Raw genomic sequence first — 23,250 nt, forward strand, 5'->3', positions numbered from 1 at the left:
AAAAAGCACTAGAGCCACCCTATACTTGTTTCAGATCTCTGTTGCTTCTATGACATATGACTCTCTCCAACAAAAAATAAAATATTAATGCTTATTTTTGTGCTAATAATTCTACACTGGTTTTCTGTAACAGTGAAGATATTAATTCTGGGTTTTTATGGCTGATAACCAATATTCACTAAAGTCTATTTGAAGTGGTTTTCTAAGATGGACTGGCAATTTCATGTCCACTATGCCTTTGTACTGAGTAGGACATTATTCTCTTTCTCAAAAGCCAGAAGCTTGTATCATCCCAAGTGCTTTTTCAGAAGAAAACTGCAGTGGCACTGTCAGTGGCATAAAACGGATATGATGCATGGCTTTATGCACCTCGTCATTCTTACTTAAAAATCATTAAGTTGTGTTATTATGTCAGCATCATAAATGGCCTGCCTTGTCTTATTGTGACCTAAAAGTTGATGCAGGCTGTTCAGTAGCAGGTCTGATTGATTTTTTTCATGCACCCAACAGAGACTTTATTTACATTTTGTGAATTGTTAGAAGAAGAAGTCAGCCTTTTGAACTCATATCATTAGTGCCTCCGTCACAGAATTTCAAACTTGTTCAGACACAAGAGGGTGGAAAAAGAGATGGTGCCAGTGTTATGTCAAACATAATTTTTTATTTTTCTCCTTCTTCCTTCCACTTTTATCAGGACTTGTCTTTGTCACGAAGTACACTGAAATTGCTTTGGCTCAAGTCAAAAGATAGTGGGGGAGCAAAAGAGCTGTGAAAAAGCACTGAAGTCCTAAGTGACCAGGAGCTGACATCCTGCAATGCGAATCCTGCAGGTCCTACTTTCTGCATTAATTCCTCTCTCCACCTAAACCAAGGAGAGGGAGAAAGAAGTGCGTAGGGTTTTTTTCCTTCCAGATTCTTGTTTTTAATGTATTTGTAGTTGTATAATGTGATTGGTGTGAATATGAATGTCAATGGAGTTAAACCTGAAAACATATATTAAGAGGGGAAAATATGTGGGGCAGCAGAATGTAAGTATCAAAATATATCTTGTTGTAAATGCAGCTAACATTTCAATGTTAATAATCTACCACATAATTCAAGCTGACTCAAAATGACAGATTACTGATGATTAGGTTAAAATCACGTTAAGTTTAGAGGCTTGGATCTTTTGATATCTTTTTTTTCCTGCAAATGATAATCTCAACATTGTACAGTCCTCAGTCTCAATATAGCCCTTCCAATTTTGTGAAAATGTCATGCTTTTGAAGTGCAAATAGCAGTGATTTCTTTGCTTTATCCACTGTAATTAAAACAGGGCTTCTTTGCCCTGCTGTATATGTATATCCTCTATTTTATCTTTCAGCGACTCTGTTTTACTGCAATAGCCTTGTAATTGGGAATCTGTGCTTACCCCGTACCCTTCATTTTTCTTTTTTGAAGAATTTAATGTTTGAGGTTGTTTCAGAATGCTGAAGTTTGTGTCTGTGGATAAGTGAGTTTTCTAGCTTTAAAAAAAGCTTTTTTGAACTATGCTGACCACATAACATTAAATTTATATCATTATTAAATACTTAATATATGTAGTCTTAATCAGCAGAAAGTGGTACTCCAGGTGTCCTGTTCTGATTTCCAGTAAATTTCTGTTTAAGCTCCTGTAGATTTCATACTTTTGGCAGATGCAATATCAGGTGAAATATTTTGTGAGATTGTGAATTTATTTCTTCTTTTGTTTATCTTTTTAAACAAAGCTTCTTTTCTTTTCTATGTCAGCAAAATTAAGCTATCTGTATCTAATTTCAGACATGATCCAGCATGACCTATTTTCCATACAAATTTAATCCAGTGTAGTGTGCATTATCCATGACTCAGAATAGCATAACAAAATAAGCCATCAAAGATTTCCATTACGAATAAAATAGCTACTAGATAAGATAAATATTCGAGGTAATAGCGGAAATTAAAATTTTATAATTGGCCTTCTTCAATTAAATTCTAAATTGAGAAAGAGTTTCTTCCCATTCCATCTATTCTTCATAGACACCATTTATTACATCTTTGTGTAACTCGTAGAGGAGAAAATTCATTAAAGGGCTTTTTTCATAAAGGATTATTATGATGCAAATTGCTGCTTGTAGTATGTGGTGCACAATGCGGCTGAGAAAGAAGTTAATTAGAAGAAGAATGGACAGCTCAGTAGACTGTATATGGAAGAAGATGCCTTTTAATTGTAAGGAAGGCCAGTTTTAATCTGGCTGTCTCTTGGTGGTCTCATTTATTTTCCAGTGAAGACAAAAATCACCATATATGATGAAAACGGTGATTGCTCATGACAGGAATCTCTTTTCCTGAATCCTTTTTTTGTGGGGAGCATAGATTGATTAGTAATACCAAATAAACACGACATGACACGTCCTATGTAGTCAGAAAGCATCTTCGCTCTTTGAATGTGCAAAAGGGAAACAAATAGGGAAACAAGAGCTTCCCAGCTCATGTTCAAAGAGGAATGCTAGTGATAACATAAACCCTAAAGAGATGGCACCGTGTTTTAGTTAGCAAGCTGTTTCTTTGTGTTTTTAAGGGCTCAGTGTCTTTCCTTCTAAGGTTCTGTATGTGTATAGAGCACAAATGACCTTTCTAATGATGTTTAATTGTTTTGTGCTTCCTGACGGCAATTTTAGAGGTAAGCAAATCATAGACATGAAAAAATCCTTGGGGGAAATGTGAGTGGAAAACTAGTTGGTATTAAAAGCAGTATATGGAGAGGCACTTCTCACATTTGGAATGGAGGCAGCCTTTAGAGATGGGAACATGATGGAGAGGACAGATGCACACTGGAAAGGAATATGAGAAAACTGGGGCCAGGGGGACTATACTAGGAGAAAAGTGAGGTTTCACCATCCTGATCTATTGGAAATTATACTAGAAGACTGGATTACTAGGTAACCCTGTACTCTGGACAAGAAATGCAAAAATACCTGATCTAGTGCCAGAGCTTATGAGTCCCTCTTGCCTTTTGATTTTCTAGAAATTCAAATTTTTAGTTTTGCATAAAGACTTCTATCTCCACTTCATCCATTGCCTTCATCTCTCTCAGATGTGGAAATATGGAATATGTATCAGAAAGCACCAGCCACATAAAAATATTGCAACTGTTTTTATATGGAATGAAATAAGGCAGTAAATACTGAATAAATAAATCAAAAAGTGTAGTCAGTGTAGCTGGAAGTTAAAAGAGTGGTCTGAATTGTGATGCTCTCTTTGCATACTGTTTTCCTGTGTTTGCCTGAGAATGTAAGTGCTTTAATGCAAAGGTAAATGAAAACAGAGGTTCTCACATTCTAACAGGCAAAGGGAGCTTGTAATGTAGCTAACACTGATATGTCTTTTATCAGCAGTGACTCTTGCATAATTTCTTGTTCTCTTTATTGTTTCCAGAAAAGACAAAACAAAACAAAAAACAACAAAACAAACAAAAAAAACCCCCAAACAAGCAACAACAAAAACTTGCATACTCCTATCACATTAGATGTATATGCTTACTGAAAAATCCGTACATCAACACTAATTAGTCATCTTTATTACAGGCTAGCTTACAAGACACTAAATTTCCTTTTCATCGTGATGGTGCTCCTGCTGTCATTAAGGAAAATTCTTAATGAAATGTGAACACCCCAGAGTGCTGGTCTACAGTGTTTTAGAGCAGTGTGTCCGAGAATTTACTGTGCGATGTGCCTGGGGCAAGCAAGGTGGTGAGGAATTCACCCTGCAGGTAGGGATGCCGTGAGTCCTGCTGTCACTCTGCTGGCTCTTGTGGGCCTGCTTCTGCTGCTGCACTTACATTTCTGATACTAATTGAGATGTGGCCTTATATATATGGGACTGTACTGTAGATGTTACACAGTCTTACTATGTTTGTGGTTCGTTGGAAGACTATTAGCAAGGACATAGATTAGCAAAACAGAATTTTGCTCTGTTGGTTTTACAGTTCTTATGCTGCTCTGGATTTTGATGTACTCAGGACACAATTTCTTGGGATCATTTTTGAGATAGTACAAATACAGGTTTGTCTGAGAAAGCAGAGGTATTTTCTCCTCACTGAGGAATATTCCTAGGAGCGATATCTCTGATGTAAAAATGCAAGAATTTTTTTATTGTTGTTTGTTTCAAAAAGTAGCCAAAAGCACTCTTCCAGTTTAATAAAACTTATGAAAAGTCCTGTTTTGAATGTACATCAAAAAATCATGCATTTACAGGTATTTGAAGTATACAGGTTTAAATATCCATTAAAAAAGAAGAAGTTTTGTCAGTCAGTTCTCTTAAAGACAGCCAAAGAAGTTTCCTGACACGTAGAGGAAAGAAAGCCTCAGTTTCTGGAACCATTAGGGAAACCCTATGCTTAATGATGACTGTTCTGGAAAGCTGTTAAAGATACTGAAAAGGAGTTTATCTTGGAAACCACTTGTTATAGCAAATATAACAGCACAATTTTGAGTAGGCAGAGGTAGCTATGGTTAATAATTTACATTGTTTTGGTATGTATCCTACTCTTTTTGTTTCCAGTGCAGTCTTAGGGGTAGTGACAAGAAAGAAGTTAGATACCAAGAAAAATAGCTAATTTAAACATTGCCAAACCCTGAAAAAATAGAGGAAGTGTTTATACTATTACAAGGAGAAAGCAAGTTATTCATTAACAGTTTTAAAAATCTTTATCTCATTGCAGAATTGACTTGAAAGAGTAATGAAACACAAGAGCTTGTTGTGTTTTGTCTTGAGTACAATCATCTAGGCTTATTGTCAAAAACTTATAAGTACTAGAGAGGGGATGCCTTGGCTGGAATAATCTGCAAATCCATGTTTGAGTGAACCCAGGAGACCGAGGAACTGAACCAGGTGTGTTAACAAGCCATCAAAGAGCAACACATTTATTATGCGTCAGTTTTGGGCCATCCGAATAAGATGCTGAAGGTTAGAACTGCATTGAGGTTTAGGCTCATGCTGTGAATACATAAGTCATAAATAAGTGTCTCCTGGCGGTGGTTGTCTGGTATGTCACAGAAGTGAAGGGCTGGCCCTGAGGAGCAAAGCAGGGAGCTTGCAGAGCTGTGTGAGGTCCTGCCTTTGCAGCTGTGCAGCACTACTGCAGTAACTCGCCTGGTAGGGGTGAACAGTCTGTGGATAATATAGCTAGTTGGGTGGATGTTTTGTCCTTCAGGAAGAAGAGGCGTGGAAATGTATAAATTGTTTAGGAATTTATAATTTATTTAATCTAACCCATTGCAAAATGTGGCCTGAGTTAGAATAGTAGGAAGTAATGCTGATAGTGGCAGGACCATGGCTAAAATCATGACTTCTCATTACTCCTGTCAAGCGACAGCAGTGGATTGCTCATCCCTGCTCATTTTTAAAATTAGTAAAAATTGCTCCACATTCTTGCTCTCTGAATGATGACTGAGTTTCAATCATGATTTTTAGGTTTCTAGGCCAGTGAGACAGAAACTTCTAAATGAGTCTGAGCAACTCAATAGTATTATGTGTGCAGCTTCAAAATTTGAATGACCTTCAAAATGCGAATGGGCTGCAAGAGCTGTTGGATACTGCTTTTTTAGATAATGACTCTTTTCTTCTTCCTGAATAGCGCCTTCCAAAATTAGATTGCTCCCTGGTTAGTATATTGACAGAACATTTTTATATGCTTAAAGCTGAGAACAGCTAATATGTATAACAGCGTTCATTTAATCATTTAACTAAATAATTATATCCTCAAGAAGCAGCCTGGTGTGATGACATGCCAAAGACAACAGAAAGAACTTTTAAAATCTGCACTGATTCAATTAAATAAACGCATTTAATATTTGCATATAGAGATTATATTATTTATAATTAGCTTTCTAAATTATTTATATTGCAGCCTTTCAATTTCTTCCATATCATTCTGCCTCATTCATAAGTCCAGTCACATTTGATGGCCAGAATCTGGCATTTAAATATGACCACAGCAGACAGAACAATCATTCTTTAAAGAGCTTATTCTGAGTAACATATTAAAAAAATCTTAAAATCAGTACCACTTTTGCCTATAGCAGTCATTGATCTGGCCATTTTGAGGCCAAACAAACTTTATTATTATTTACTGTATTCTGATTAATTTCATCCCCAGCTTAAGGGGAACGAAACTCTCTGGATGCCTTCTCATAGGAAGGAATACCCAGGAAACCTTACAGATAACAGAAAAAAATCTGGTTTTAATGGCAACTGTCAGTGAAGGAGTAAATTATTTTTGAGTTATTTAAATTTATAGCAAAGACCACAAAGTCTTATTCTATCATCACTCCATCTCAGGACCTAGATTCTTCTCTGCCTCCAACTCAGTTCTTAATCTTTTCTTCTGATTTTTCTGAGAAATACAAAGGAGTTTTGCTATGTGACTCTTGTACTTCTGTACACTCAGCCTCTTCTCAAGCAAGGACAGTGATGTGTGCTTCTTTCTCGTGAGTAGTAAAACCCTTGTAAAAGTTGCTTGAAAGGTTATATAGTACATGAGAATTGAATCTCTCCTTATCAAACTGCCTTTATCCTGCTTCATCCAGGTATGTCCATGACAATTTTTCCTACTGTTTGATTTCATGTGGCCTAGCTCTCTGTTGTAAATCCACTTCCAAAAGGCAAGGATGGGTGAAAGAGAATTGCTTGAAATTCAGAAAAGAGACAGGAGAAGGGCATACAGCAAAGTGGAAGTGCTCTGGTGTCAGTGTTTTTCCCTTTCACCCTCATTATGCACCAGCTTGCTACTAAAATTATTAAAATTAGATGCTTTTTTTTCTGATTAATGTATCTTTTTTCCTGAATGACCTTATAGCTGTACAAACTACATATTCAGTGTTCCTAAAATGTTGATGATAAGCATTGAGAAGTACATGCCTTTAAGAGTAAATATAGAATTTAGAGAAGTAGTTAAACACATTCTTTAATATATGGCTAGTATGGATGCCTGGATGTTTTTGCCAGCAACTGTTGTCTCAAGAATCCTTAGTCCTTTTCATCAGAATTGTTTCTCTCCAGTTAAGTAGCATATAGGGTGCTGGTGGGCAGTTGTGAGTGGTCCTTCCCTATCATATGGGTTTGATTTTCGCTTAGTTGTGGTTTTAGGCATGAGACTGCTGACACCTTGGTTATCTGTTTCGTGTGGCATTGAGCCACAAAGTGGTTACCATACATTAATATTATTAGAGATAGTACTCAGTTTTATTTGCTTAGAAATCTATCACTTTTTTTCTGAATTGAAACCACTTTTAACATTGTAGTATTTTTCTATTCTATTTGCCCAAAGGTATATTCATTTCCTTTAGGTGTATCTGATAGCAATGCGTTGCTGGGTGTGATATGGTGCTTTTATAAATGTGGGTCCACTGATGGTACTGACATTAAAAAGGAGCTGAAAAAGTTACGCTGTTTCGACTGCCTAATGAAAAAATATTGGCATACTGGCTGCAGAAAAGCTTTGTGCTAACAAATAAATAAATAGCCTAACTGAATTGGGAAAAATAGTCATGATTTAAAGGTTCAGCTTCACTGAAGTGCCATAAGTCTTTTGGAAGTGATGGGGCAATCTTGTGAGACCTAAATCTTATCTGTGATAGCTTCTATTCAGATATTTAGTGTGTGAAATACCCATCTTGTCAGAATAATGATGGATTCTATGATTTTTATGTAGAATGTTGCTGTAAGGAGCTATATTTTTTGACTGTCAGGTGAAAGTGTGGTATATAAGCAAACTGATTTTGTAAAGCAACATCTGTTTGCTTTTTAGGGCCTTATTCCAATAAAAGTCTCTGCAAAGTCATAAAAAGAGGTTAATTTAGAGTAAAGCTCATTCCTCTTAATACAGCCCAAAGGCAATAATTAAACCTTTCCAAATGGAAAGAATTTCACTGAGGATAGTTATGGTAAATGAAACATCCAGATGTGGATGAACATGTTGGATGGGGTAAAATAGATTTGGCCAGGCTTAAATGGTACTGATACAAATATTTACATCAAACTTTGATCCAAGCTTTCTTATATTTATTGTTTAGAAAATGGATTCACTTTTTACTCTGTTTTGAAATTTCTTCAATTTCTAAGCAAATACACTGGAGATGGATGTGCTTACTGGACAACTGTTTGAGGCTTTCATGTTTGTTGAGTCTTCTGAGCTTGCACAAGCTCCTTGGTATCTTCATATTCAGTTGATGTTCACAGATACACAGAACAACAAGTTAAGTTTTCAATTACTATTATTTCCTTTACTCTGCCAGACTGTGAAGAATATGTTGTAGATTTAAATGTAAGCAAAGAATGAAGAGTATGATCCAGACTCCATTGAAGTCAGTGGTATTTTTTTTATTTAGGAAGGCAATTTTTAATTAATTCAGACCATGCATGAAAAACAGATGTCAAAGTTAAATGGGAATTGGTACTTTCAGGTATTGATATCTTGCTCTCACTGAATCTCATGTCAATGAACTCTAGCACAGTTCCCAAGTACTTGCATGATTAGCTATTTTACCATTGTTTGTCAGCCTGGTGTATCTATTTCTCACGTTTTCCATATGATAATGAGATAATGAAAAATAATTCCTCATGTGGGCCATACGTGAATAACCGTAGCATAAAGCCATACTAAAAAAGTCCTGTTAAATTAAAATTACAGCTGCATTACCATACATCAGATATTATGTCTTTGTAGCAAATGGGAAACCAGCTCTATTATTGCATTATACTCTACTTTTTGTTGATGATAGTAGTAAAATGCATTCAGAACCATATGAACCTCTGACTTCAAGCCTAAGGCATGTGACCAGTATACTAACCTGCTGTTTTCTAGAAATTAAGTGTGTGGTAAATCCCTGAAGCGTTTCACATCCACCATTTCCTTTGACAGTTTTTCACAGGACTTCACTGATTAATTGTCAGACTGAGTATGCTTGAACTAAGTCATTAATTTTGTCTGAAAAAGTATCATTCCAAAGCACTTTCTCTAGCAAGATGATATTGCCTAGATTATTAAATACTTTCTCTAGTGCCTGTCATACATAACCCCTCTGCTCCCTAAGCGCAGATTCCTTCTATTTGCCTGCCATTCACAGATAGAGACAATAACCTAAGACAAGATTTTGTACTTCAAGTGTCCTTCAATGAAACAATTTGTTCTCCCAAATCTAAAAGAGCAGTAAATTATGAAATCTGGATACTTTGAAGGTTTTTATTAGAAAGTATTAGAAATGCTCTTACATAACTTTTTGTATCCAAATTTCTGCATAATTAACCAGAGTTCCCCATTTTCCCTGAAGGAACTCCCAGGCCTCTGAACTGTGGCCTGACAATGATGAAGTGAGTAGGAAGAATGGAGACATACTGAAGAGAGAGGGAGTTGAAATGTACTTATTTTTGCTACAAAAAATCATAGCATACTAGAGATGTTGGGCAAATAGTTTATTTTCATTTTAGCTTAAAGTATAAATAAAGGTTTCGTTCTATTGGCATGCACATACCTTAATTTATCTGGTGTGATCTTACATGAAGTAATAAACTGGAGAGGCTCTTTTTATGAACATATTGACAGACTAATACAAACTTTTATATTCAATAGAAGAAAGAAGTATCCTGAGATTTATTCTTTTAGGGAGTGTTCCCTGCCCAATTGTTGGCCTGAAAGGATCCATGTTATTTACTGGACAGTGTGAAGCAGCATAGGACATATAGTAATCTTGGCATATGTAACCCCTTATAAGTGCAGTGTGTATGATTTTAATCCCCTAGTTATGAACATCAGAACCTGAGGGAAATATGGAAGCCAAGAAGAAGACTTCAGTTTCTAAAAACAAAGAGAGATTTAGTTGGAAAGATAATATACTTTTCTGGGATAAATGTCTTTTTAAAAATTGTTCACGGAGCACATGGATCTGAATTAAGACCTTTCCTTCTACTTTCTCCAGGAGAAACTTGCTCTCAGTCACAAGGAGAAATCAGGCACAAATGGATTGAATGTCTGAAGCAACCCTCCTCAACTAGAGTTATAAATTATTTTGTACAGTTTTTACATTGCTGTCAGTAAAACTTGAAAAATTTTATTTATTTTGCCTTCTTTAAGGTAGGCATGGACTGCTTAGATTTGACTGAAAGTATAGATTGGGCAGCAAAACCGAGCAGTGTGATGGCTGAGTAGGCAGGAATCAACCTTAGCTTTTAAATTCTAGATTGTTTGCAGTGTTGGCTTTTGGAAACTTTTTCTCTGGTACTTTAAATGTATAAATGGCAGATATTGAAAACTGGTGCTACTGGCAGAGCAGGGAACATGAAATCTCTTAACAAAAGTGAACTTTCTTTAGAGCAGAAGTAACCCTTAAAAAGATCCTACAATGATGCGATGAACATAAAAATCCTTTAAATGGGATGAAAAATTAAAAATAACCAGTAACATATTTATCTAGACTACTTGGGAAATAATAAGGGATATTTCATAAAAATGGAGATTCTTATAAGAAAGGGACATCACACAAAGACAGCAGAAGGGGGACTCCAAATAAGAGGAGTGGGTTGAGGAGGAGTATAGCTGATAGAGAAACAGAAGAGCTCTTCCCAAAGATAGGGAGAGCAGAAGAGCCACATGGAGTTAAACTGATCCCAGTTAACCTTTGAGTTTAGTTAACCTGTAAATGAAAATTACCCATATATGTCTCAGTAAGTCTGTGAGTTAAAATTATCAGGAGCTGCGAGGTTGCTTTGCAAATATATTTATGTGGCTCTAATACTGCTCAAGCATTTACTTTTGGCCACCACAGAATATTTTATTGGGCTAAAATGGCTTCTACTGCAAGCCTTTGGCTTGTATGTGCTTCACTGACTCAGATAATTCAGAGAGGAGAAAATGAGGTTAAGTTTTATGAGTCAGTCATGGTGAAAAATATAACAAGATTAACCCATATTTAATTGTATCTTTTTGAAGAAAGATTTTTTTTTTTTTTCCCTTAGAAAAGGGCTAGCAGGATGTAACACTAATGATTAACAAGCTGTTTGGCGTACTGTGTACTCTAACATTCACCTTATATGACCATATAACTACATAGAATAATTTTCAACCCATAGCCTTAGTATTTTACAGAAATTATCTGGAAAACTTTAGCTGAGTCTGAGATGGCTCTGACACGCTTGCCAGGTTAAAACAAGGCACATGTTCAACTTTGATACACATATTCTTTATTTTTTAAAACATTTCTTTATTATTTTAATGTTGTTTTCTAAAGCAAAAATAAAGATCAGACCAGAAAAGAAGGGTTGTCATTGTGGGAGGTTCCTGGCATGGGCAATTGGAAGGCACAGCTGGCAGTGGTAGAGCATTCTTTAAAACCTAAACAGTTTTCCACTTGCAACACACTTTGATTTACAAGCAGAGGCACACAAAGTAGGGTGATTAAGGAATTTATTTTCATTCATTGTACCCTGTAGGCAAATGTCCTCAATATTTAACCATGAGATCAATGAAAACAAATTGTTCACTGACAACCAGCTAGTTACATTGCTTCAGGTGAAATACTGCTCTAAGTACTCTACCATTATGAGGACAGTTCTCTCTTTTTTTCCCATTGCTTCCTGCATTTCTTTTCCTCCCTATTTTTATTACCTCTCCTTCGAGAGTCTCATTACAAGATAAAACTGGAATTATGTGGAAATACAAACCAGTTAGTTGTAACAGAGTCATATGTCAGTCAAGCTCCAGTAGGGAGCTGCATGTTTCAGTTTCATGTATGCTGGTAACTGTAATTTCAACATAAAGTGTAGGGCCCAGAGCGTAAAAAAGGATTTCGGGAGGATCTGTGTGCAGTCTCCCCAACAGGGCAGTGCTATTTCACTTGTGACACCATTTTATCTTTTGTTGGGCTAAGAATTTCCCAAGTATCGCTACTAGCCAGTACTGGAGGGGGCATGGCCCCTGTAAAAACAATGTCAGCATTTCCAAGGAGGTAATAGTTCTTTCTCAGAGCCATAAGGTCAAGTCTGATGTTCTGTATGATTTTTTTCATAGAATGCAGGTAGTGATGATAGACTCCTCTCTTGTCATACCCTTTCCTTGCTATGGGAAGTGTGACAGTAGTTGTGAAATTCTTTAAATAGCTACCAAGCTGGGTCACAGTACATTTCAAAAGTTGCTGTATACCTTAGAAACTAACCATCTTTTCATCTTTTGTGCCCTTGTGGCTTGGAAAGTGGCAACACATTGTCAGCTTACAGAATTCTCCAGGAGAATTGTTTGGGCAGTTATTTTTTCAGAGGGTCGTAGATAAGGTGCTTTTGTTCCTTTTAAGCCATATTTATTAAATCTTTAATTAAACACCTGTAAACCTGAAGAAGCTGACTATGTGGTAGACAATGAGCTTACAACATCACGCCAGTAGAACATCCGTGATTGTATCTTGCTGGCATTCTACATAATCGCTTTTGTCAAGAAATGGCCTTATTCGTTTGGCCCTCATACGCCAATTTCTGGTACTAGATCCTGACAAATCCTTCTTTTCAAGGAGTAAACTGGCATGTTACTCCTCCAGCTGCAAACAAGGAAACAACAGAGAAACAGTTTCAGATCAAGAAAAATTATATTTAAATATAAACTGCTTCTGATTGCCCTCCCTAGATATTCTGCCATCCTAGAAGCTTTTCTGTTTTCTAGGATCCTGTAGTGCTTTATTATCTACAAACACAAAACCAAGACACATTTCCTGTAGCATATATGCCATTCTATGTTCTGAAAATCACTTTATAAAAGACTTTTCAAAAAAACCCCCTATATTCATTGTCTCTCCAAGTATGCTCCATGCTCAGTTAATAGAAATATAAGTGATCTAATGAAAATTGAGTTCTCAGAATTTTTACAGAGAATGTTTTGCAGAAGTTCCTTATTTTCAGATAATTTTCTTGCTTTTACAAAAATATGATTTCAGAGAGAGTGTCATTACCAGAATTGGTAGCATTAATTCAGAAGCATGAAGTAATAGTGGAAAAAATAATATTGTGCTGCTAAAAAAACTTAAATGGGCTCTGAAGACACGTCTAGAAATAGGGAAGGATACTAGTCAAGTATTTTTTAAATTAAATATTTATTTTCAGACTTCATTATGCATTGCAAATATTTTTCCCCTTAAATTAAAGGTTATACTTCTATTTATTTTAATAGCTCGATGCTCCACCCTGTTGATTATTTATCAAATGTTGTCATAATAACAGGGTAAAATAGAGTTGGTCAAGCAGATATTTAAGGGAAGATATAAATCAACATGGCAATTTTGATAGCAAGAAAATTACAGCAGTTCAGATACATTAAGGTTTTGTACCTATGTGTTGTGTGTAGTTCTCAGTCTGTCTTTGATCGAAATTTGTAATCAGTGCCACTGTCTGGAATGCCTATGCCTACTAATAATCACATAAGAAGGGTGGTTTGGGGTCCGATCAGATGTTCATCTAGTCTGGCATCCTGTCTTTGGAGCAAATGCTTAGGGAAGGAGAGCAACCACAGTGGTACTTCCCCTGGCATGTTCATCCAGTTTCTGATTTTAGTAGCTTAAGTACTTAGAAACATGGAATGGGGTGGGTTGAGAGGGACTTGAAAGGCCACCTAGTTCCAAACCCCTTGCCATAGGAAGGGGATGCCATCCAGCAGACCAGGTTGTTCAGAGCCCCATCCAGTCTGGCCTGGAATACTTTCAGGGATAAAACAACCACAGCTTCTCTGGGCAACCTGTTCTTGTGCCCCAGCACCCTCTGAGTAAAGAATTTCTTCCCAACATCTAATCCAAATGTCTCTTCCTTTAGTTTAAAACCAGTCGCCCTTGCCCTATCGCTATCTGCTTGAGTAAAAAGTCACCCTCCTTCTGCATTTCAAGCCCCTTTTAGGTACTATAAGGCTGCTCTAAGGTCTTTCTGGATTCTTTTCTCCAGGCTGAACAACCACAGCTCTCTCAACCTTATTTGTAGGAGAGGTGTTCCTGCTCTCTGACCATCCTCATGACCTTCCACTGGACTCATTTTAACAGGTCCATGTCTTTCTTGACTGAGAAATCCAGGCCTGGATGCAGCACTCCAGGTGTGGTCTCCAAAGGGCAGAGTAGAGTCTAATTTCTCATACAGACCAGAAATATTATATAAAGTAGAATAGATACAAATTAAGTAGTTCTCCTCATAAATTCCTAGTCCTGATATCCAAGTATATTTGTTCCTATGACTGTGTCTCTGAAATCCATCAATTAATCACAATTTCACAAAGCTGACTTTCCTGATTTATGAAGCTGTAACTCTACAACATGGTGTCCCATATCTATTTGCTATAAAAAGGTAGGTTAAGCGTTACTCACCTTCCAGATTCTCTGGTCTCGATTCAAATACACTTAATATTGTTACCTCAAAAGAATCATCTGTGCATACCTTTCACTTTAGATTTTCCCATTTGTGTTCATTTTCCCCTTATTCCTATTAGTGTTGTACTGTCATGACATAGCTCCAGTCATTTGCTTGCATGCTGTTAGTCTGAACACTAGACAGAATGTATATTTGACAGCAACCAACCGGGCTGGCAATCCATAATCTGTTGGTAGCGATAGACATGGGGCATTAGGGGATTGTAAATGAAGTGCTGGTGTAGCAATAATTACAGACTCAACAGCATTGCCAGAGTTAAGGACTGAAGTTTGCTTTAAAGTCTGTTTCAGTGGTTTATGTAATTCAGCTAGGTTAATTTGCAGTTGAATGAAACCTGACGTGGAAATTGTAAACTCAAATACTGGTTTTCTTCTGAAAGGAGTTCAGACAAGAACTGAGAACACAACAATCCTTAGAGAAGTCCATTCTGACAGATATGGAGGTAATTAATCACACATATGTATTTTCAGCTTCCAAGAGTTTATTTTTTGAATGACTTAATCTTTGTTTTTAAACTCTATGATCAATGAAATGGTAATTTTTACTATTTTAAGCTGTCAAAATATGGCCACTCCCCATATACCAATGAAATGTGGTGCCATGTTGCAGAATGATGTGAGACCACTCATTGCAACCAGATGAACAAAAGTTACTTTGAAATTAGTTCTGGGTCCTCATATGAATAGCTCTGAGTGACTACTCAATAATAGTCTTTACTCTTTCAGGTGATACTGAAGGTTGGTCTCCTAAGGGTCATGGCAGGTGAAAGCAAAAGAGGGAAATAGCAGAGCCTAAAAAAATTCAAATGGACATTAAATAGTTTTCAGCAGTGTTGTGGCTGTATTTCTTAGAATATCAGATTACTTTCTGGGCCTTCACTCACTTCATTTGGCGCTTTCTCTGTATTCCAAATTCAGAAGCTGAAGAAGAGGTTCCTGGCTGATCAACATAGCAAATGGACTGTAATTACTCCAGCCCCCAAAGGTAATAACATTTTCCTTCAAGTAGCAGGTCTTTGTGGTTACCAAGGCCACCTGAAAAACTTCAATCCTACCTAAATACTTCACCATGAGAAAGGAAGCCCTGTACTTAGGAAAAGCTTTTTTCTTTATTAACACCTCTGGCATTGAACACTAAATTCTGCTCAGTTCAGATTTGCCTGTAGTGTATTTATCTTCCAGTACTGTCTGCCTGTGCTTACTATTTCAAAAAATTAGTAAAAGAACAGACTGGGTATTTGGTATTGAACGTTGATGTTGCTGATGTAATGTAATGGTCTTTTTGATGTAATGTAATTTTCAGTGTAATACAGTGTCATCCTCTGGATTATGCTTTCTCTTTTCAAGATCTCATAGCTGTATCTGTGTTGCTCATGTTACAGATGTGCTATTGAATTTCTAGGTACAGATAGAATTACAGACCATAGAATGGTCTGGGTTGGAAGGGACTTTACAGATCATCTAGCTTCAACCTCCCTGCTGTGGGCAGGGACACCTTTCACTGGACAGGTTGCTCAGAACTCCATCTAACCTGCCCTTGAACATTTCCAGGGCTGGGATATCCACAGCTTCTCTAGGCATATAATATTCTACTTCAATAGTGAACCATGCCAAAGCCAAAAAAACAGACTTTCAATAATTTCTCCTTAGGCTCAGAGCTCTTTAGTTGCAATCTCAAGTGATGTCAGCATGCACCACGCCGGGATTTTCTCCTCAGAGGTTGTAACACAAAATAGAAAGTGTTGTAGGCAATATTACTATTATCATTTGTTGACCTGAGCAGCACCACATTCAAGATTGTTTCAATTATAAGGAGAAATTGGATGTGTTTCCTTGATGTCACTTTATTTATAGAATCTGTTTTCCTGAGTATGGGATGAATTAAATAGAAGCATCTTGTGTTTATAACCTCAAGACTTTTTCCGCTAGCTTGTGATAACAGAACACTCTTACTGTTGGTTCTGAGGTTGCATTGATGATACTAAACACTTCATGGGAGCTCAGATTTGATTGGTCTTGAAATACTCAGCCCCAGTACACTGCTGCATGAAAGGAGCTTTATTTAGTTGACAAACTTGAATTCTGTGAATGAAGCAACTAACTTTATGGCACATTTTACTAATAACTTTTCTTGATCAGCTATACCAAGCTAAGTACTCAATTATGGATGTGGTTCTCTCCATGTACTTACCTAGCAAAGGCCCAGTAACCTCTGTCTTCCTTTCAGCTGGGCTAGAGCCCATTTTCTTCTCAGTAGCTGGTATAGCACTTTGTTTTGGATTCAGTATAATGTCAGTAACACACTGATGCTTTGGTTGGTGCTTAGTAGCGCTTACCCCAAGTCAGGGACCTTTCAGGGATTTTGTACTCTGCCAGTGAGGAGGTGAACAAGAATCTGGAAGGGAACATCGCTGGGGTGGCTGACCCAAAAAGGCCAAAGGGATATCCCATACTATAAAATGTCATGCCCAGTGTAAAATGGGGAAGTAATCTGAAATGGGCCTGACTTGGGGGTGAGCTGGTCATCTGGCAGCGAGCAGGTGGCGAGCAATTGTATCGTGCATCACTTGTTCTTCTTAGCTTTTATCTCTTTCTTTCTCTCTCCCTTCCTCTTCCTTTTTTATTAAAATTATTGCTACTTTGATTACTATTATTATATTTTACTTATTTTCAATTATTAAGCTGTTCTTATTTCAACTCAAAAGTTTTACCTTTTTTTTCCTGATTCTCCTCCCCATTCCACTGGGAGGCAGGGGGGAGTGGGCAAGCAGTCATGTCACTGTTAGTTGCTAGCTTTCATGCTGAAATTCTTCAAAAATAGAGCCTGTTTGACACTCCTTTCCCTTTGTCTTAGTCTCCATTACCTCCCTCTCTCTGTTAGTCTGCATTGCTGTGTGCTTTTTTCTCTTTCACTTAAGTGTATTCTGTCTTAAATGGAAAATACTGTATAGTGCTGAGGGTAGTTTGGATTCTTGATGGAAATAGCATACAATTTTTGGTATTTTCAACCTGAAGGAAATGAGGGGAAGTACGGGTGAATTTTTTTTTATTTATACTCAGTATGTTTTTTTCTATAAATTAAAGGAAGTATAGGTGGGATAGGTGTTACTGCTGCTAGTTTTAAGTGGGTTATTCAAACTAAAAATCATAATTTCTATCAGAACAGAAGAGGGGGGGAAAATGTGGGAATTTTCAAACACTCTCAAATGTTGCTGTTTTTCAGAACGTATTTCAGAATCTGAAACTTGATGAGATCTGTATTGTGGGTTAACCCCACTGGTTAACCACTCTTCACAAGACCTGTACTCAGGTGGCTTTGGTTCTCTTTTAGACCAGAATTATAGACTTGGAGATCTTGGAAAAATCAGTACCCTTCAGAAACATGGGTTGTTTGGAATTTTATATTTAACACAGTAGTGCAAGAATTCCATACTCTGAGCACCATTCTTCATGTGGGTCTCTCCTTTACTATTTCTGCCCTTGGGAAGACTGCATAAATCTCTTGCAAGGGGTATCCATAGTGCACCTGAGGGAACTTGACAGCTTTCCTTCTCAGAGTATATAAATAAACTACAGCCAACCAGTCTGTAGAAGGGAGTTCTCTCTTCAGAGATGTATAACTCAGGTGCCTTCTTGATGTAATTGATAAATGGTATGAGACACTTTCCTTGCCTTATTTTTCATGTAAAAAGGAATGTATGAGCAGAGTTTCTCAAAATGAAAATTTTTGAATTTGGTCTTTGTTTCTTCTCAAGTTGCCACTTAGCTTTGAAAGATCTTCCTTGATACTGTTGTTTACTTTATGTCGATCAGTCACATATGTGCCAAGAAGTTTGATCTCTCCTGGCTGTGTTGCTGTGAGAATTCTTTTTGGTACTGTGTCCTTATGTGTTCCATGAAGTACTGTGTAAATTACAATTAAGTTTCTTCCCACCATGTGGACAGTTTCTAAATTCTGTTACCTGACACAGACTTGTGTTCAATCAACAAAGTTGAAGCACATGTGGTATTATCAGAATATCTTTGTTAATTTACTGTCTTCGCTTAGAATTATGACTCCTTATGGTGCATGAACTAGATTTAGACAACAAAGGAACCTGTGCTTAAAAGCTGCTAGGCTGTTACTATATGTTACTGGTTTTGAATGGGTAAGGAGAAGAAGCAAACCCCCAAATCCTCCAAAGCTTGAAAAATAATAAATTCTCTTGGTTCTTTGTCCATATGACATTAGTCTTCATTGTTGATATAAGCTTTTCAGATTTCTGTACTCAAGTTCACGGCTGTTTAATGCAAACCATGATTTAAGCGTGCCCTGCAGAATAGTAGGACTTGCCTACAAGGGGGAATTGCTGAAAAAATAAAAATAAATATATTTATCTAGGTAATGTGTTTTAAGCTCTCTCTTTATCCTAGCCTCTTTCATAGGCAATTTCAGAGCACGTGTCCAACACGCATAGCAGAGAACTGCTGATGCTGGCTTCAGAAATGGAAGCAATGACATGGATGCAGCTATGCTTCTTCTAGGTAGAGCTGGTTCCTGGCTCTTTGTTGTCTCACGTGCATGGGCCAGCTTTGTTGGAGATAGCTGCAGGCTGGCTGTGCTGTGTGCTGCTGGAGGATGTAGATATGCTCTTTGCATGTTTGTCAGTGAAAGAGTACGATATCTTGGATTAAATGGGGGTTGTTTGCAGTAGGGAACTGTCACGAAGCATGTTGTGCATTGTGTGTTTGACACAGGTTAGTGTGCAATGTAGTCTCTCTTTGTGGGCGTATCATCAGCCTTCAGGATAGAGACTCTGTGTCCCTCCTTGCCTCTCCAGATTACCTGAAGGCATTTCTAGGACCAAGGGCTAGAAAAATGTTCAGTTTTAAATTCACAGCATCTCCCACTAGAGTGCTGCAGCTGTTGAACAGTTAAGAGACATTCATATGGTGGCAGGAGAGTATCTTATTCCTCTGTTTGTTTAGTATCCATGCAAAGAATGATTTCTTGTGTTTGTTATATGTTAATGACACTGCACAAGCTATACTTTATGATGCACTTGGGTGCAATAACTTAGCTGGATGGTTGAATACAATTTAAATATGCAAAAAGAAGGGACTAATGGAGTATCCTCAAGGACTAGCTAATCCCTTTATTTATAATTGTCATGCTATCTAAATTTGAGAAGATTTGTGTTTGTCACAAACATTATGTTTGCTACAAAATGTAGCATTTTAGATTTAAGTATTAAAAGGACCTCAGTATTTTCTCTGTGGAATATGTTATTTATATTCATGGTTGGGTTTGTTTTTTCATTTTTTTTTTTTCTTTAAATCTGTAACTTATCACTAATTCAAATGCCTCCAGACAGTGGGTTCTGAGATTGCTTTTAGTAGATACTGCTTCTCTGCTTATAAGAACCCTACAGACAAAACGAAAATATAAACCTAAGCACATCTAGAGAGAAAAGGAACAATGGAGGAAAAAAAACCAACAATTTTTTATATGCAAGGCGAAGAAATGTGCTTAGCCTGGGAACTTGGGGTAGTCTATGAATTTGATCTTAGCTCAAAGGGTGATTTTCTAGCTAAACCTGCTTCATGTCACCTTTCCTCCTCCTCATCTGCCAAACTTCACCTGTCAGGAGTGAAATGTCTTGAGTGCTCTGTTGGATGATCTTGTGAAGGGGGAGGTTCTTTTCTGAGGCTCCATCTCCTTACTCTGCTAGGATAAAGGTTCAGGTAATCCTTTCAGGCTTGCCAGTGGTGTTGCACCTTTTCAACAACTGCTAACTTCTAGAATTTCTCTTTGTGAAAGTCTCACTGCAGTACCTCAGTTTGGGAGTTCTGAGCCTCACCTATTGATGCAAAGCTTAATGTGATTCTCTGTGTTGGCCTCTATGGTGGGTACTCCTTTCTCTTCTGTGCAGTTTAAGTGGTCAGATTTTGGGGATTCACCAGTAATAATCCAAATAATTTGTGGGTTAAGATCTTTCTAACAACTGTAAGATATTTACCTAGAATACCAGCTGGACAAAAGTATTTGTTTCTTAAAGATTAACTGCATCATTATAGACAAAGATTGTTCATCTTTTCCTGAAAGAATGTATGGCCTGGAACATATAGAACATGCACTTTCTGTCAAAGAGCAATGAACCAAATGTGTTATGGCCCCAAAGGACCAATGTTGCCCTGAAGGACTTTTTTTTTAATTTAAATGCAGCTTATTTTGAACTCTTCCTAAGTGTCATATGCAGTGATATCTAGTATTTTACCTGATATTCTTAATCAATATGGTTGTAAGCTACTAATTAAATAATTGTCTTGGACATAATTACATTCTTTCCATCTACAAACTGCTGGGCTTGTTTCTGTTGCTCTCCTCTCTGCTTTTATTCATTACAGGAAATTTAAATACCCTATTTAGTGTGAGTATAATACTAATTTCCTTTGTATCTGTCAAAGCAGTCATCTTAATGAAGTCATTAGTTTTCATGTTATTTATTAATGTGGTATGTGTATATGATGAACTATTCTGATACATCTGAAGTTTGAATATGATATTTCTATGTTTCCAGTCCTCTCACTGACTAGCAATGCAGCAGAACATTTGCAGTTTCAGAGCAACATCTCAATTTTCTGAGGCTTTGTAGATCCTTCTTGTGAAGTAGTTTTGGTCTTGCAGTGCTCTGTTGATTGTTCTAGATTATTTTTCAAATCATATTTTTCATATCAAATATGACATCACTCCAGTTTGGAGTTGCAGTCCCACTGCTTGCTAATACTGCTACACTGAACTTTCAAGCAGTGCAATACCTTTTTTTTCCTTTCCTCCTTGAAGAGCTGGAGCCATTAGACATTTATCACTTACTTTTCTGTACCTTATCCTTCCAGCCCTTGCTGGGCACCCTGGAACATGAGCCAGTGTAATGAACTGCAGCAAGAGCATCTGTGACTCAATAGACAATCCACTTAATAAATGTTTGTTGATTTAAATTACATATTATACACATGCCTGAGATAGTGAAATAAATTAAATTTGAGCTGGTTATGCATCTGTCTACACTGAAGAGGAGGGGCAGACACTGATCTTTGTGGTGACCAGCGACAGGACGTGAAGGAATTGCCTGAAGTTGTTTCAGGTGAGGTTTAGGTTGGATATTAGAAATTTTTTTCACACAGAGGGTGGCTGGGCACTGCAACAGACTCCCCAGAGAAGTGATCACAGCACCAAGCCTGACAGAGTTCAAGAAGTGTCTGGACATGGACAAACCCTCTCAAGCACACAGTGTAATTCTTTGAGATGTCTCGTGCAGGGCCAGGAGTTCGACTTGATGATCTTTGTGGGTCCCTTAGAGCTCAGCATATTCTGTGGTATGTCTAAAAATTATGACAATCTTTAAAGCAAGGTAAAAGTATTAACTAGTTGAGGGAGCAGCTGGTGGATTCCTGGGTTTCTTTCTGAAGGTGCTAATCAACTTCAGCACCATTAGAAGGAGGTTTCTGAATTTACCCCCAAATGCTGTAGAAAGTTTTTCAAGTGCTTACTTTTTGTACATTTTCAAGGACCTTTACCTTGTGGGATATTGCTACAGACCACAGCTGATGCAAGTCTAGAAGTAAAGGCACTTGCTGTATGACCGAGCAGTAAGTTTGGCTTTACATGTCTCTGATTTGTGACATATTTCTATGGCCATATTTAATGAGAAATTAATTTTTCTCTTCCTCAGTAAACTGTTGACTCCATTCAACTATTAGAGGTACATTACATGTAGCTATCCTAAAAACTTTCTTGTACATTTTGTGCACAATTATTTTTCAATATTATTATTCATGACCTTTATCCTTTTTCCTTCCCCAAACCTACAGCTTAGAGGTTATTGAAATATAGAGGATGTTATTATGTTCATAAGAAAAGCACATCTGAAAGCCCTGCTTTTTAAATCACTGCCTTTGTGATTTGATAATTTCTGGATTTTATTGCCAATAACTTCTCTGTGACTGCTGTAACTATTTGAAATAATATAAAAATTAATCAGACAGAAATTCCCTCTATGACTTAGCTTTAGATTGTCTGTTTCAGAAGTTCTGCTCCTAAGATACACTGCTCTGCAATAAATACAGTTTATGTAGATAGCTGTATTAATTTGTATGAATTTTATGAACTAGCCAAAATGATTTGATTTTGCTGATCAATATGTTCTGCCAAATAACACAATGGATCATGCTTATAGTTGTGCTAACAAATGGAAATTGGATTGTAGTTCCATTTCTGTAGTACTTTCTAAAACTATTTTGAGCCCAGAGTCCAGTTAAGCAATCTATAGGATCAAATTTTTAGATGCTGATTAGATATTTCAGGATGTAGATATCTGCTTTTTTAATTTTAGGGGCCTTGTACAGATCTTACACAGTTAAAGTCATAAGCAAGTGTTTCTGTCTGAAAAGTTTCATATCAGTTTTTTTCCTCATATGTGAACTCATCCTGTGGTTTGCTAGTCTCAAGGTATTTTCTAATGGGGAATAAAAGGAAATTTAGGATGTTCAGCAGTGACTGATGTGTGATATACATTACAAGGGTTTCTTCCTTACTGTTCAGATTGATTCTCTTTAGAAGGTTCAGAGATTTGACCTACGCATAAAGAACCCAAATCTCACAGCAAGGTGAGATGTGAAATGAACAGTCACAAGTGTTTCCCCCTAATTGGGTGCAGAGTTACTGTAGGCAGGTCACTCAGAGCAATGCAGCTCTACCCAGTCGTACACTTGCATATATGCCCCACTCAGGCTTGGGGGTGTTGCTGTCAGCCACCTCAAAGTGGCA

Source organism: Hirundo rustica, chromosome 5 (assembly GCF_015227805.2).
Source record: "Hirundo rustica isolate bHirRus1 chromosome 5, bHirRus1.pri.v3, whole genome shotgun sequence".
NCBI lineage: Eukaryota > Metazoa > Chordata > Aves > Passeriformes > Hirundinidae > Hirundo > Hirundo rustica.